The sequence below is a fragment of the Corapipo altera genome, unplaced genomic scaffold (assembly GCF_003945725.1).
Source record: "Corapipo altera isolate COAL_440 unplaced genomic scaffold, ASM394572v1 75, whole genome shotgun sequence".
NCBI lineage: Eukaryota > Metazoa > Chordata > Aves > Passeriformes > Pipridae > Corapipo > Corapipo altera.
This window is the reverse complement of record NW_020884887.1, coordinates 529,072-541,172: the sequence shown is the minus strand read 5'-3', so window position 1 is coordinate 541,172 and position 12,101 is coordinate 529,072. Positions and strand designations below refer to the sequence as shown.

At 50.6% G+C, this 12,101-nt stretch overlaps 1 protein-coding gene across 2 annotated transcripts in view; it reads left to right on the top strand.

Annotated features, from left to right (window-relative positions):
* PSD2 (pleckstrin and Sec7 domain containing 2) overlaps window positions 1-12,101 on the top strand; it is a 67,410-nt gene that overhangs the window by 372 nt on the left and 54,937 nt on the right. The gene's annotated exons all lie outside the window — the stretch shown is intronic.

The window sequence follows — 12,101 nt, the reverse complement described above, 5'->3', positions numbered from 1 at the left end:
TTCTCTGGATATACGCTGACACATTTTTCCAGCCCTCAGTGTGGTGTCTCGTTTGCAATGTTACCCTAAAGCGTGCTGTACACACACACACACACACACACACACACACACACAAATGGTGTTTGCTGTCCCTGCCTTAAAAATCCACTCATCCACGCAATTATTGAAGCTGAAAATTTAAGGGGGGGTGGGGGAGGCTCTTAAATCACAGTCCTCATTGGTAGGGGGGCTGCTTCTCTTTATCCTGAGCCTGGCACGGTCAGTATTATGTTTTATAACAAAGCTACATTTAAAGATCAATTCGGCAGTGGTTATTGCATCCAAATTACATGGTTGTCATGGAGATGGTACAGAGAAGCTGAAGTGATATGACTGCATCTGGACTGGAGTGGGGCTTCGCCACCGAGTGAGATCCTGCCTTTGCCTCCTGTGTCTTTTTGTCTCTGCTGGGTTACAATTTCTTATAATCTTGAATGAAGCGGTACCGTATTAGGGGATTTAGAGGTCGAGCTGCTGGGAAGGGGGTGTGTTGCCCCCGCTCAGAGCTGTGTTATTATTGTAATTGTTCCATTAGCATCCACGTCTCCCTGAATTTCTTCCACGAGTCTGGGGAGGAGGAAGGCGTGAGAAGGACGGATAGTTTGCCGAGCACAGCTAAGGCTGGGAGTACTTTCCAAAAAGGTACCTGCCATGCCCACACCTCCCTGCCGGCTCCCACACCTTGGGGGACAAAAGGGAAAGGATGCTCTGGTTTTAGCCATGTTTATCTTCCTTTTTGCTGCCTCAACTTTGTGGATACAAGGAGCCACTCACCTGCTCGTCACTGTGTCAGGGGAATGGCTTTTTTTTTTTTTGTTTTGTTATTATATTTGTTTGCTTTGCAACTGGTAATATGGATGTGTTGGCAGTTGGGAAAGAAAATCCATAATTTATGAGAATGAAATTTTTCCTGCCTAAGGCTAGCTGGAATACAAAGAGTATATCTGTGGGAAGGGCATCTTATATGTTACAGATGTGTATTTCTCCAGCAACTGGGAGTAAATCTCACTATTGTGCTCATCTTCATTATTTTGGGTGCTAGGCTGGCTTTAGTCAATATTTAATCTAAGCTCATTGTGTGCTCACACAATAAACGTGCAATTTGGAGCCTAACTTTACATCTCTAAAATGCTTTGGGAATGCATGTGGCATTGTCTCCATAAATGCAATTTCACCCTTTTCTGTGAGACCGAGCCTATTGTGGGGATGTAAATATAGTAAAAGGCACTGGTGGAAGCAAGCCCATCAGAATGACAGTGTTTCCCTAATTGTATCACTAAACATAAGACAGAATTAATTACTAGGATAAACAGAGCTTTGTAGCTGTTGGATCAGGATAATATTTGCATGGAGTTCCAGGCCTGCATTATAGTAGCTGGTATTATGGCTTAAATTCCCCCCATGCCAGTAGATAATGTCTTTTAGCCAGGAGTGAAGCATATTATCATTAGATATTTTTGCATTAAAAATATGTTAAATCCCCATGTCCTTGTCAAATTGTCCATTGCAAGTGCTCCAAAGTGTGTGATTCAGCTAGGATTTTCCTTAACGTGATTTTTCCTGTACAAGTCCAGGCAAACAATGGATAAAGTCTGAAAGTGGGCAGCCGAGCCCAGAGGGGAAGTCAGAGAGATGGCTGATTCACAAAATGGATGGTCCTCGTTTTGTGTCCTTTTCCCCCCTAAAAGTTAGGCACAAGTGGAGTTGAAGTAGGTGGTTTTCCCTGGAGGCACCCTTGGATCTGTGAGCCTGGAAGCCGAGTAGTTCTGAATTAATACCGAATTTCCTCCTGTCTCAGTGTGTTCTTCAGCCCACCCCAGGACATGGCTGGATTATTCTCTGGGGAAACTGAGGCTTGGGGTGGCCAAGTGGCTTTGCCAAGGTGACAGCAGCAGTGTTGGGCAGGGGATGCAGGAGCTCTGCCAGGACGCCCCTGCCTGTGCCCACCGGGGCTGTTCAGTGCCTGGGTGGTGCTGTCCTGCTTGCAGGGGCAGTGGGGAGCTGAGGATGGGAAGCAGTAACACCAGTTCGTGGTGACTGGGTGGATGGGGTGAGGGTGTGCTTTGCTGAGGCCACTCACCAGAGCTTCACAGCACGTGGCAAGAGAGAGCCAGGCAGTTTTAGACCAGTTCCTGAGGTGCCCAAGATGAGGACATGCTTCTCTGACCCCAGAGTGACAGAATTGAAGCCCCTTTGGTGCCCTCATCATGTGTCTCTTCACACAGAGTTGGACACTTGGCAGGAGGTACCTGCCTCATTTCTCCTCAGCTCTGAATGTGAGGCCTTCACAGGTGTCTTGGCTTTCTGCTTTCCCCCTGGTGCTGCTCACCTCTCATCTCCCTGCTGTAATACCCTGTATTGCTCTTCTGGGCTTCAGCTTACAGTACCATCCCTTCTCTCCATCCCATCACCCAACACCTTTTTGTCCCCTTCCTCCACGGGTTTTCCCATCAGTGAAGATCCCTCCATCCAGCATTGCCACAAGCTTCTGTGCCATGGTTTGTGCCAGGGACACACAGCCCTGGGTAAATCAGGCCACTGTGTCAAAGGGACTGAAGTGCAAAGTCTCCTTTGAAGTCTGGAGGTGTCCGGTGTGGTGTCCGTGGTTCTGCCCAAAGCTGGAGCTGTTACCTGTTACCAGAAGGAGATGGAATCCCCTGATCAGCTCAGGTATCTGTGTGTGGCCCTGTTGACTTGCACAGGTTGGTGGTGTTGCCAGGAGGATGTTCCCTGGGCTGGGAGGGAGCTGTGGCTACTGCCAGGGAAGTGCTGATTCCTGCTGATGGAAAAGCTTGCTTGGAGGTTGTGTGTGAGCAGCCCCTGGAGCGGGTGATCTGCTGATGTAAGTGGCCACATCTCTTGCAGTTGCTGCTGCTCTGCTACCTCAGAGCCTCTGCTGTGGACACACCTCTTTTTACCAGATTTCCTGGCGATGGAAACATCTTCCTTGCCCTTTCAGCAGGGATGTGCTGGGACAGGGTCCACGGCAGGCTCAGTGCACTGAGCCTCAGTGGTCAGATGGACCCATATTAATGGTGCAGAGGTGTTTTCTGCACAGGAGGCTCGTGGCACTTCTCTGTGGTGGTTATAGTGCAGGAACTGTAGGTGAGAAGGGTGGGATCAGTTCTGCCTCCCTCCCTCTTTTCCTGTGACCCTGGGAAGGTGACTGGCAGGCTGGGCTCATGGGGGAGAGGTGCCTGTCCAAGCTGGGCAGTAACCACCTCACCCTTCATCCTCACTGCTGTCCCTTTGTCTTCCTGCAGGAGCTCCAGGAGATGAGTGGCTTAGATGTTCAGGGAGGCCCTTCTCTGCAGCCCATAACCTGGCCTTCCTGACCCTGGGCAGCTCTTAGCTCTGCTCAAGGCCCAGGTAGGGACACTAGTAATTCATCCTTTAGAGATAACACTATTCCCATCACTGGATCAGTCCCAGTTCTCCCTCACTTGCACCAGGCAGGGCCTGAAAACATAAGAGCCACAGGAAGCCTAAGCAGAGGTGGTGCAGCTGAGCTTGAGCCCCTTCTTGTGTTCTCCATGCTTTTTCTGGGCTGCAGGCTTCAGCCTGGCACTGGGCACAGGGTTTTTCACCCACCTCTTCACTGGTTTTATGTCCTCCACTCCTTCCTCTTCTTCCCCTCATCACCTCACATACTCCCCTCAAGGTTTCTCAGCTCTGTGGGTTTTCAGTCAGTCTTGAAGGGCCTGACTGGTGGCTGTGGAGGAGACAGGGCTGGCAGGTTGTTTGAAGGACCAGTGTGTCCCCATGTCCGGCACAGGAGTCATGCTCACACTGGGTCCCAGAAGAGGAGGCCACACCTGAAGGGATCCTCCCAGAGCTGCTCTGAGGGGTCCCATGTGAGCTGGTCAGGCTGTCACCTCTGTGGTACCACCAGCCTTGCTTCATCTCCTCCATCCTCTTGTTCCCTGAGGTAGCCTGGGTGGCTCCCAGCAAAGGTGGTGTTGGTGGGATGCCCTGACAGTGCTAGCTGCCCTGAGACATCTCATCAGGGGCAGGGAAGGGGCAAGGTTTCCTGTCAAGCAGGATGAGCACAGGATTCATCTGAGGATTTTCTGCCTTTCTCTACATCATGGGACATGTTCTGGTCTGAGGATCATCTCCCAAAGCCCACTATGGCAAAGCAGAGGTCCACTGGTTTTGTATCTCCTGCTGCCCAGCTCAGACACCTCCACATCACGGAGACCCCCGGTGTCTCCTGCAGCTTTCAGTGTGATGTGAGCATGGCAGGGAGAGCACTGGGGACAGGATCCCTCTGTGATCTTCTGGATGAGGTGTTTTGTGGACTGGGGGGCTCACAGCTGGATTTGGTGTCTTGTGCAGTCACTGCCCATCCTGTGTCCCCCTGCGGGCCCTGCAGCCGAGCCCCTCGTCTCTCTGTGGCCTTTCTGTGGCTCTGTGATGGAGAACTGAATTCCCCCTCAACAGACAAAACCTGCAGCCCTGCACTAGGGGAGCAAATCCCAGTGATGCCCCCTTTTTGGGGATTGGAAGCATGAGCTCTCCTGATCAGCATTGAGCAGGAAGACCTACATCAAACCCAGGTGACTGCTACACTTACATTTCACTGACTGAACTGAAAAGCCCAGGGAAAATGATGTGAGCTCAGCTTCTCCTCCCCCATGTGCAGTTGTCTCTGTATTATTTTCTTGATATGAAAAAACAAATGTGACCCAAATATCTTCTTCTCTAAATCCTTAAAAAATTGTAAGATTGCAGGGAAATGCTGTAATACCAAACTAAATTTTTTTGTTTTCTGTGTTTGTTTACCTGCTCCAAAGTCCAAGCATAAAGCTCAGTTCTTGCAACTTCTTAAATACTTTTTTTTTTTTTTTTTACAGTTTGGGTATTTTTTCAAAATCCACTCTTCAGTGGTTGCAGCACAAATGCATCACAACTCTGGGTAAGGTTTAGCTGACCTGTAATCACAATTTTCGGCCAATGAACACTTTTTCCAAAAAATTTCACATGGTTCTGGGCAAGATCCTCATAGAGGTGGAGAGAGAGTTCCCTGTGGTACCTTCCCACCTCCTTCCAGCACCTGATCCAGACCTGGATGTTCCACTTACAGGGATCTCTGCCCACTCTGTGCACGGCCACTTGGTGTTGGCTGGTGCTGGACACAGGGTGGTCCTGGTGTAGTAGAAGGTGTCCCAGCCCATGGCAGGGGGCTGGAACTAGATGATCTTTAACCTTCCAACCCAAACTATTCCAAGATTCTGTGGCACCTTCTCCAGTTCACCCTCAGCCTCTCCCCATTGCACGTCCTGGCAGCTCAAGGAGCATTTGGACAACACTCTCAGGCACAGGGTGGGATTGTTGGGGTGTCCTGTGCAGGGCCAGGAGTTGGATTCAATGATCCTTGTGTGTCCCTTCCAGCTCAGGATATTCCATGAAAGATGGATTTTGCAGACTTGGACAAGGCCTGCCCTCAGAGTGGCACAAGGCACTGCTCCCAAGGCCAAGCTTACCTTCCATGGTCTCTGCTCCTGGCATGTTCTGCACATTTCTCCTCAGATGGGCACTGGTACCCAGCCAGTGGGAGTGGATGGAGGTGGACCGGGCCCCTGGTGTTTTGGACACTTCTTAGGAACAAAAGCAACAAGGACATGGATGCAGCCTGCCCAAGCTGGACACAGGCATGGGGAGAACAGAAAGGGTCTCTGTCCAGAAGGGGATACAACATGCAAGGGGATTCTGCTAAATTAAAAATATATATTTGTCTTTGCTGGTACAACAGAAGCTATGGGAGCAGGCAAGAGGAAAGTGAGGAAGCTTTATTTAATTAGATTATGAGGCCCCAAAGGCTTCAGACTCATAAAAAAATGAATTGATTTTTGTAATTGAGGATGGGGTTTCTGCCAAGTGCTGCTTTAATGAGTATTTAGGTTTTGCCTCCTAAGTTAGCAGCACCAGGCAAGGGCAGCTATTGAGCCACTCCTCACCAGAGTCCTGAGCTTGGAAACAGGAGCTGACTGTCTGCAGCTGGGAGTGTTAACCTGCCTTTCGAGGAAAGGACATCCTTTCAAGGCTGTTTATCCAGGTCTCTTGGTGTTGTCTCAACATTAAAGCTCCCTCTCTTCCCCAGGTCCCAGGAGGCAGCTTTCTCCATTGCTTGGGTGTGGAAACTGAGGCAGCAGAAAACCACGGGGTTGTTTTCCCTCCCAGAAGTAGAAAGAATTAATTTGCTGCAGCAGCTGAGGCAGTTTCCTTTGGTGGCTCCTTTCTAGGGGCTGGTGGGACAAGTGCATGGCACTGCTGGCCCGTGGTCTGATGGTGACCTTTGCTGTGGTCTGATGGTGATTTTTACCACCTTTGAGATGGGCTGGGTTGGGCTCTTGGGGTGGGTTGAGGGTTCCAAGCCTGAAGGCTTGACTCTGTTAGTGTGCAGTGTCCTTTCCTCTCCATCCCTGCCCCTGCCCAGGGGTGTGTTGGTGGGGCTGGGGGTGGTGGGGCTCTGGTCACCTACACAGGAGCTGTTACTATGGAGAGACTCCTTCTGCAGCCCCCCCGTGTCTTGGTGACCTTCTTCTCTGTTTCTTCCCACCCTGAGAGACGAACCCTGCAAGACGCTGAAAGCCTTTGCTAATCATTTATTAGCCCTTTATTTACAAATGTGCTTTGTAATAAAGCCTGACCTTTTCCTTTGCATCTCTCCTCCTCTCTGTTGGGTGGTCCTGGCTGTTGGCTGCTCCTCACAGGCAGTTGCCAGCCCCCAGAGCAGCATCCATGGAGCTCATCCTGTACCACCTCTGCCTGGGATGGTTGCCTGTGTGCTGCTCCTGCAGGTGATCCCCAGAGCTCACACTGTGCACAGCGCCTGAGCACCCTGAAACCTGCCTTTGGCACAGCACCTCGTAGTGGGAGCCACAGGACACCAGGATGGGCATTGTCCCTCCCCTAAACCATAAGACTGGAAAAAGCAAGAGATTTTTATTCCTGCCTTTTGGACCTGCCTCCTTTAGCCAATACAGTCTTCCTCCAAAGTCTTTTTATTTTTCCATGCAAGAATGGGGAGAGCTGGGTGTTCAGGGGTGGCTTCAGAAAGCCTGGATTTCCTGTGTGTCCACAGTGTGAGAGCTGGGATAATGTCAAGAGGAGCTGACTCCACAGTGCCTGGTGGGAGTGTTGGCCCAGCAGTGCCTGGGGACCAGGAGCAGAGTAACAACCTCAGGTGAAATTCAGGAGGTTTGGATGTGCAGGATCACAGCAAGACCACAGCGTGATAGCAACACCTAAAATGCAGATGTGTTACTATTAGTACCATCAGAAGGCAAAAGGAGAAGTGCACAAAATTACAGCAGCTCCTGGCAGATGTAGGGGATGATCCTATAGCAGAAGCCTGTGCTTTAGTGACCTGGGTGTTTTCTGTAAGCACAATCCGAAGGGAAGGGGGGTCCTCTGCTCTCCAGATAAGAGCAAACTGCAAGGAGTGCACCCTGGGGACACTGTCCCTTTAATTTTGCACGCTGTAAAAACCAGAGATGCCCAGTCCCAGACACAGGATGTGCAGTTTGCACTCTTGTCTGGGGCCGTGTCCCCCGCAGCAGTCCCGGCTGCCACTCCTCGTGTGCCACTATGTCATTGGGTCACCGCTGAACCAGGCTGAGCAGCATTCAGCTCCTGAACCCGTATTTCATCTTTACAGCACACTTCATTCTGGCAGGCCCCTCTGGCCTCTCTGTGCATCACTGAAGCTTCAGTCCAGAATGTAATTCATCAGTTCCTAAAGTCATTGTCTGATGCCCAAATGTAATGATGTCTAAGGAGCAGGAGAAAAGCCCTAAGAACACCTGAAAAAAGAGGCAAAATGACCTACTGCAGCCTGGTGTACCCTTGTCACAAGATCTAGTGCAGGGCATCTTGCACACTGGGAGGTTGGGAGAGCCCCGTGGTCCCAGAGCAGGTGTGGTTAAACTGCACTGTCCTGGTGCAATTACATCAGCCTGATGGTGCTTTTTGCTCTTCTTATAGTTGCCCTGAGGAGAAGCAGCATCCTTGTCTCTATAAAGCACCTTTACATCAGTTTAGGAGTGTGTCTGTTAGAGGCTGACTCCTTCATGAGGGAAATCCCACTCCTATTGCCTTGGTTATCCAGCACATCCATTAAGTGCAGACCAAACCTCTGCACAGGAGCCGTGAAATGGCTCCACCAGAGTTTAAGTTGCACTTTCTGGTCAACTTGCTCAGTTTTCAAACCGAGTCAGCTTCAACATTTCATGCTGCTCAGAGCCATCCGTGCTTGGGGAAGGCAGTTCAGGTCCCAGAGCAGACCCCCCAAAGGTGGTCAGCAGTGCTGGGCAGGAGAGCCGTGTGCTCCTCGTGGGTGTCTGCACCAGAAACATCAGCAGCTGGGGCTGCTGTCCCAGGCTGGGGGGTCCAGTCAGAGAGCAGCAGAGTGTGCTCTTCTGGTTGTAACACAGACTTCTAATGCAGATCAGATGCAGCCTTTCTGCTGACTGAACCCTGGGGGCTGAGCTCAGCTGGAGATGTCTACATTTGAGCAAGCTGAGTCCCCCTTAAAGTGCTTTTCCGTGTATTCAAGCAAGTTCTGGTATATCCAAGTTCTGACTAGCATCTCCTGTTAAAGATAATGAGAACTTGCCACATCCTAATGGAGCAGTGAAATCCTGCTTTTCTTTTAGTGGTTCCATCCCGGTCTGTGAGTTCTGAGAATAAATAGGCAATTATATTTTCAGCCATTTCATTGAGTCTCTGCACCCTGCAGACTGCAGGCTGGGAGACTGAGGGAGACAACACAGTACTACACAGGCGTGATGGACACACCTAAAATGTAGGTGTGCCCCAGGTCTTTTTTTTCTTGAGTGAAAGATGGTGGAGAAAGGAGGGGGAGTGGTCGTGCTACCTGCAAAACATACACCCTTGGGAACAGAATGAGTGTGACTCCTCCAGCAGGGAAGAATGATGAACTGTCAGTGCCTCCTTGGTGTTCTAGAGCCAACAGGCAGTTTTCAGAAGTTCAGTGACCATCTGTTTGCCTCTGGAAGAGGAAGATTGACTTGTCCCCCACTTCCTTTATAGGGAATGTTTTGACAGGGAAGGTGGAATTTTTGGGCTAAACCACAGAAAAAATGTCCTGCTGAAGAATTAGTGAGCTTATAGGTGGAGTATTCACTAGGAAAAGAGCTGATGCTCACACCCCAGTCTGAGAGGACGTGATTTTCCTGCAGCATTGTCCTGTCTGCTCCCCTGTCGTTGCTTCCATTCTGCAGTTTGCCTTTTGCCTCCTGAATGTCTTAATTTGGTCCCAATGACGTCCTAAAGTCCCTTCATATTAGATCTTGTTCTCCCAGACTGCTCCTTGCAGGTCCTCTGGGCACACAGCTTTATGCCCAAGTGGAGCTGCTGACTTCAGTGGAATTGCCATGTTTCGTGCCCTGACACCCTGCAATGTTAGGCAGGGAAGTTCCAGCCTTGCTGGCTGTCAGCAGACCTTGGCTGAGTCTGTGTTTTCAAGCCAAATAAGTGCATCTCGGTCTGATTTGGGTGAGGGAAGCTGTTCTTCCTTTCCTTCTCCGAGATGAGAACAGAACATCCCCGCTGGTGTGAGAGTTACCCAGCTGTTTGCTCATGGATGGTTCTCCTGCCTTGGGTCCAAAGTGGACACTGGTTGAAGCCGTGTTAGGCTTTGCTTGCTGAAACCAGTTGGAGGGCTTAGTCCTACCTGGGCAACCTCCTGGCTTTCTCCACCAGCCACTTCTGGATTTGATGCCTTCTGGGCATGAACATCTTCAGCAGTCATGATCCCTGCTACCCAGTCATGGGTGCCTGGTACTAATGCTCCTGATCTGGAGCCCTGCTGGAAAGGCAAGGCTGACATGGTGGCACTCAGTAGCAGCCAAGAGTCTTGAACCAGTTGTCTGTCTACACAGGGTTCTCAAGGACATGGGGACCATTGTAGGGCCTGGAGAGTGCAGGGCTGTGCTGGCAAGCAGGAAATGTGTTTGATTGATAGAGCAGGGAGAGCCCTTTGGAGACCAAAGGTGGTGTTGGGTCATGGGTTTGACTCGATGATCTCAGAGGTCTTTTCCAACCTAGCTGATTCTGTGACTCTGTGACCAGGGCTGAGTCCCTGTTGGGCAAAACAAGGACCATTCCTGTCTGCCAAGGGAGCCCAATCCCCTTCATCATAGAGAAGAGACTGAAGTTACTCCTTTTTCTCTGGAGATGGTGCAGGGTGGAAATGCAGACCTTTTGAGATGTCTGTAGGTGTGTATAACAACATCCACAATGCTTGCTGTTCTCTTTCTCAAAGGAGGATCCTCTCCATCATCCTCCAGCTTCCAGACAGGGCTGTAATAGTCCCATTCACCCTAATGCCATTAGGTTGCTCCAGGTGGTTCCCTATGGGTGAAGGAGTGCTGTGTGGAAAGAAGGGAGATTTTACACCCTAACTGACAAGTGAGGAGTTATCTGGTGTTGCAGGTTGCTGCACATCAGCTTTGGACACCACCAGCTGGCTCCAGAACAGCTGTCTCTGATGTTAGCACCCACAAAAGTCTGTTTGCTGTCTTCCCACTCCCTGGCAGGCTGGGGAGATACTCAGGAAGACCTTGCTCCCTTCAGTGCTCTCTGTGTCACACCGAGCACCCAAGGAGCCCAGAGCCAGTGCCCAGCCATCTCTGCACATTCTGGGCATCTGGTGCTGCTGGTCCCTCTGTCCCTTGGGCTGGAGTCCATCTGTCTGCAAACAGCCTGTCTACCACCTTCTGTGGACAGAGCATCTCCGTAAAAGTCTGGTGCCTTACTAGTCCTCGTCTCTGAGGTTTATTGATAAGTTGGCACGTGAAGGGAAGTTCACCTCCTTTCCAAAACTCCATTTCATTCTGCAGTGCTGGTCTCCATCACCCTTGGATGTTTCTCCCAGTGAGCAAAGAGGATGAACTCACCTGCTGCCTCCTGAAATCTTGCTGAGGCGTTGCACAGGTTTGGTGTAGACAGACAGCATGGCAGGAATTTCCTTTTCTGGGGTCTGAGTCAGCCACCAGCCCTGTTTTATTATTTTGGGTACTGGGAGAATGTGGGGAGGGAGGATCAAAGCAAAGGGAGGCAAAAAGAAGGGAAGAAGGCTGTTTCCATTTATGGGTTATGAATAGCAGTTGCAGCTCTTGTGGATTTTTATGGAAGGTAACCCTGGCTGTGGGGAAAGCTGGGTTTCAATGAATTCATTTGCAAGGTTGCATGGAATTGAGTGGAAAGGCCCCATGAACAGCCTGGTTTTGTAAAAAAACTACAGACAGCTAGGAAAGAAGCCAAGTTTACAGCCACCTGAACTATAAAGCTCCCTCTCAAGAGAAGGTGAGCACCAGAGCAGGTAGGCACAGGTGAGGATGGAGCCAGCTCTGAGCTTAACCAAGAAAACCTGCTCTTCAGGGATAAGGTTTGCCTGGGAGAACCCTTTAAAAACTCCTGTCTTGAACAAGATGGACAAGATGATCATGAGCTGTTTGTTCTGCACTAAGGTAGGGTTTGAGCCACTGGGACCCACCTGTTACCCAGACACGCATCCTGCTCTCAAGCTCTCTCCTCTGAGCTGTGGGAGCTGCATGAAGATGGAGTGCCAGGGCACAGAAAGCCTCTGCCCCTTTTCCCCCCCTTTCCTCCCATGCCAGGGAAGGGATGATTAGGATTCTTTGGTATCCTTGTGACCTGCCTTTGCAGGCTTTAGATCTGCACCAAAGGCTCCTGCAGCAAACAACCACCTTGGGCAGATCCACTTGGTGGGGAGCATCGTCCTGGAGAGGCAGGAACGACAGCCCTATGGGAGCTGCCCTCCTCCTCCTTCCCCCAGGATGCAGTAAAAACTTGCCCTCCTTTGCTGTGCCCTCTCTAGAGGCTCCTGATTTTCTCTGAACCACAGGAGGATTCCTGTGAATTGCAGGTTTAATCCTCGGGGAGCCCTGCAAGGTCTCCAAGGGGGTCATGGTTTCCTTCTGCAGGAGTGAGGATCCAAGGGTCAGACAGACCCCACTGACTGCTGTATGATCTTTGCCTCCCTGTAGTCAAACCGGGAAGCCCCAAATGGT